A 5,110-nucleotide genomic window follows, 5' to 3' on the forward strand; every position below is an offset into this window, starting at 1 on the left:
CAATAATTATCAACAAAATGTGTTTACATATTGAATTTTATAAGCACCTGGTTTAGTCATGGGTGTTTATGATTATTTTTTTTTCACGTACCCATTCTTTTATTCGTACACTCCTTTGCACATTATGCAAATACCCACACGCATATATATATATATATATATATATATATATATATATATATATATATATATATATATATATTTATATAAAATATATAAATATATATAATTATATATATATATATATAAATATATATATATATATATATATATATATATATATATATATATATATATATATATGTGTGTGTGTGTGTGTGTGTGTGTGTGTGTGTGTGTGTGTGTGTGTGTGTGTCATACACTTTTAATAATACTATTAGTCTTCTAAAATTTCACAGTTAACTTATTTATTTTTGCCTTTTTTAGTTGAACCAACACTTACATAAATCGTTCTTGTAAATTCCCGACCACAGATATATTAAAAAAAAAAAAAAAATCTTAAGCGTTGGCTTTCGATCACAATCGAGGAAGAAAAAATACAAACATGTTAATAAAAAAACGTGTTTATTATTATTTTCAGTATGAATGTCATTAAATATGTACATAACTTCCACGTATAACTAGTCTAAGAGGTCAAGTCAGGTCCCCCTGGTACGGACTTAAAAAGAAAATATATATATATGTATATATGATAAAAAAAAAGAAACAGATCATGAGACACTAATTGGTTGCCAATCCTCAGGATGTTTTTAGTTCAGTAGCATCTTAACGAGAAGGAATGAGAAAGCTAAAAAAAAAAGGGTACAAGAATAAATAATTGGATGAAAAGGAAAATTCAAACCTTGAGGCTAATTCTATAAGTTAAACCTTTTTGTTTATATTTATTGTTTAGTCTGTTGGTTAATTGTCACTTATTTGAATGTGACCTTTTTTTTTGCGTAATATTAAAGTTATTTTACAAATTTCTAGCTTCTTGCATGGCCAATATTTCCATCGCATTCCTGCTTCGTGAAGACTACAGTAAGAACCTAAAAGTAAGGGAGTTTACAGAAGAGAAAATTATGCCCAATTTTATATAATAAAAAAAATGAGAACACTAAATCCTGCTTTCTTTCTTCATTTCAATACCACAGCTTTCTCTTGTAGTTTATCAAGTCAACAAATTAGATCTAAGCAGGATTATCACACCATTAAACAGACAAATTTGACATTTAGCGAGACCTTGAGGTTAAACTTTTTACGATACGGATAATTTCGTAGTGAAAGTATCATAAAATACACTTCTTAAAACACCCATTTTTTTAAGGTTACTTCCTACATATGAAAATTAGCACTGTTAGTTTGAACATTCTACTTTTAAAGAATTAAACGGACACTATAGTCAATTCTTTTTAGTGAGGCAGGTTTGCACCGACTCACAGTGGTGCACTTTCAGCTTGGAAAAGTTTCCTAATCGCTGATTGGTTGGACAAGATAATTCTAACCAATCAGATAGCCGGAAACTTTATTGAGCTAAAAGGGCACCTCTTCGAGTCTGTGCAAATGCGCCTCATTAAAAAAAATTGAGTATAGGTCTTCTTACTGATGACGACAGTTTCTGTTTGAAATGTGCTAGATATGGGCTGACAGTTTTTCGTTTGATACATAATTTCAAGTACAGCATGTTTTTTTTTTTCTTCTTCTTTTTCTAACTGGGGGAAAATCACATTCCTTACGTTCACATCTCAGTATCTCTAGTAACATATGCAAATTGAACATTTCGTGTACATTTAATGTGCATGAAACGACATTCTATTATTGCTATAGACATGAAATGATATACCCTTCCTGTTTAATTTTTATATGCAGATGTAGCCTAGAGGAGAAAGTATCATGTAACCCACCCTCGTCGGACTTCAATTTCTAAGGAAGCCTAGTTTTGTTTTTTGTTTTTTTCTTCAAATAAAACCCGTATGCTGTTCAGGGAAAAATCCCTTTTTCGGTACCGTTTTTCACAATCCTCTTTAATGCAGTGACACTTCCCTTATCATTCAGATCAAATTGTTACGATTAAAACAAAACAAAAATTGGGAAAAAACCCTTATGCTGTTCAGGGAAAAATCCCTAATATCCCTTTTCAGTACCGTTTTTTTTTCAAAATCCTCTTTAATGTAATGACACTTCCCTTATCATTCAGATCAAATTGTTACAATTAAAACAAAAAAAATATATTAGGAAAAAGTTTCATTTTTGCAGAAATTCTTAAAAACCGTTGAATGTCTTAGAGGGAGACGCTGTGAATCAGGCAGTTACGTTAGCTTTTTTAAAAAAAGAGTGAAACTGGTTATTGCATTTTGAAAATGACAAAAAAACCCTTTTTTTGAAAATGTTGCCCGTTTCTCAGAACGGGTTTGGCACATGCGATTCGATAGACAGGTAATACAGTCATTAAGTTAATATTACATTTACCATTACTTAGTGAGAGTTATAGTTTACATCAACAAAATAAAAAAAAAAAAGTAAGAGATGCCATGCCTCCTTTTATTCGTTTGGTAAGAAAGATATCGTTTCATTAACCTATACTGCCTATTCGAAGCGATGAATAGACTGGCAATATATAGCTATAACATTACGTATATAATAAAAATAATTAGTGTTATAATAACCTTAAATACATAGAAAACTCAAATATGGCTTCATCTGTACAATCATCTCGGTTACGTCACAGGGGAATTTATGACGTCACAAACGTGGCTGGTGACGTCATAGCATGATCCAAGACCACCACATCTCTGAAATTTGTGGCAACGCCGTATTATTGTTCACCTGAGCTTCTGTAGTGTTTAAAGGCTCAGGTGAATAATAATAATCATAATAATAAAGATAATCATAGTAAAAATAAAAATAACCTCAAAAATATAAATATTAACATTCTTAATTGTAATAATATGAATAAAGTAAAATAATGGTAATAACAATATGAATAATAAAAAATAATAAAGAATGCATTTCTGTCCCTTCAATTCCTATTTCATCAATTACTTGGGTTAGTGCTTGGCTATCCTATCAACTGTATAATAATATCGAGACAACATCATGAGGAGACAAGCAGTCTTCACCCTTAGTCTGTAGTGCCTCCTAAAAAATTGTTCATTTTGTTTAGTTTGTTCTCTATGTTGTGCAAGAGACGATACATATACAAAAATAATATACAAATGTAAGGATGAAATGCGCTTGTCTTACATACTGGTAATGAATGTCCGAGAAATTCGCAAGGCCAAGAAGCTTTTTTTTTAAAAAACTTATACATATTTTTCGGCTAAAGATGATTTAGCAGAAAAAAAGTTACGATAATTTAATCACGGGAAATATCTAATGATTTACTTTTTAGTCATTGGCAAACAATTTATAATTTGAATTTGTTAGTTTAAAGTTTTTTTTTTAAATATGTTGATCAAGAAACCACCTGATTTTGCGAATTGCTTTTTTTTTTTAACAGTGACCAAATGACACAAGGATTGGGACAAGAGAAAAACCTCCTTTGGTGTGCTAATTTCTCCTCTTTTTTACTTCTTTATTTTCACTTAGGTGACCTTTGTCACTTCTTGTAGCATCGCTATGTAGTCTATAAATCATTATCAACGTCATCAACAACAATCATCATCGTGGTTTTTTACCTTTGACAATACACTGTAAAGGTTGCCCAAGTACTTGAGAACTTGCGATGAGTGTATTGCCTTTTAGTTGCAGTAGTAGTAGTAGTAATAGCAGTAGAGGAGTAGTAGTGATAAAATAGTTGTAGTAGTTGTTGTTGCTGTTGTTGTTGTTGTTGTGGTGATGGTGGTAGTAGTGGTTGTAAACACTTCAAGAGGGAAACGGTTTCTCTTACTTAACACTCATTTGCATTGCACTCGTAAATATATTTTGTTAATCATAAGTACGATTTTCATTAATGATAATAACAATAGCGCAGCATTACCTTTGAGCTGCTCCAACGTATATATCACAGATAATAATATTTAGTATTAATATTAACTCTTCATTGATATCTTAGAATTACTCATTAACCTACAGTCTAAAGATTTACAAAATTATAGACCAAGCAGCATTATTTCACCATGAGAGGTGTCGGAACTGTTTATCACCGTTTTTTTATTTATAAATTTTATTTTCTGTCATTTCCGTCACATCGTGTTTTCCAAATCATGCCGTTTTTTTACTTTTGTTTTAATTAGTTTTTTTTTTTTTTTCCAAAATCTCGTTGTAAATCATGGCACGCGTTTCACTATCTGTTAGAGGATGTATTAAGTCCTATTTTTTTTCCTGTACAACCGCGGCAGCACAATTGCCACCTGATGGTGTACTGATGGCTCATTTTGGGGTATTTGTTTTTTTTTTTTATCTTGCTAATGATCATGGCAGGTGAGGAAGGGGGCACTTATGCAAGCAGCTGCACTAGGGCACTGTCCGACAAAATCTCCTTGTTCGCTTTTAATTACACTTCTTTGACGTCGCTGATAACTTCTTTTGTTTCTTTTGAGAACCACCATTTTGAATGACCAACCACGACTTAACTACGCACCAGATAGCGCCGGTTTTTTTTTTTTTTTTCTTTTCAACCGATTTCATTTTCCCTCCGGGCCACGTATTAGCTACACTGCACATGCCATCACTGGGAAATGTAGGTCTCCACCCCTAAAGGAAAAGGGGGGGGGGGAGAGGGGGCAAAATAATCCATTGGAAGGATCATTTTCTTCTCAAGAAGCGGGATGCCTCGTTGCTTCCTTGGTCGAAACACTTGAATGAATGCAAGTTCACCGCGGAGGGATATTCATCACCTTTTAGTTTTCAATAACACGATGGTGCACAGAACCTGATGAAGGTGGTTGAATTGTATTATGGTGGGATTTCATCAGGTCGTGGTGTTACTGACCAAGAACAGTGGTTCAAGAAGTGGAAGGTAAGAGTGGCCAATGCTCAAAGGCTCTCTTCATCCCATTTGTTATTCTTTAAACCGGCATAGGGCCAAGTAGCACTTCAATTTTGTATATAAGCACATACACATATTCATGCATGTAAAGAAAATACATACGTGCGTGCGTGCGCATACTTGAAATACAGTACCCCTTCG

General features: G+C 32.7%; 1 protein-coding gene across 1 annotated transcript in view; it reads right to left on the reverse strand.

Moving 5' to 3' along the window:
• Positions 1-582: 582 nt before the first annotated feature.
• LOC137633171 (homeobox protein caupolican-like) overlaps positions 583-5,110 on the reverse strand; it is a 29,324-nt gene continuing 24,796 nt past the window's right edge. The window contains exon 6 of the mRNA XM_068365327.1: positions 583-5,110. This exon is cut by the window's right edge and continues 507 nt beyond it. The gene's annotated coding sequence lies outside the window, so the exon portion shown is untranslated.

The sequence above is a fragment of the Palaemon carinicauda genome, chromosome 42 (genome assembly GCF_036898095.1).
Source record: "Palaemon carinicauda isolate YSFRI2023 chromosome 42, ASM3689809v2, whole genome shotgun sequence".
NCBI lineage: Eukaryota > Metazoa > Arthropoda > Malacostraca > Decapoda > Palaemonidae > Palaemon > Palaemon carinicauda.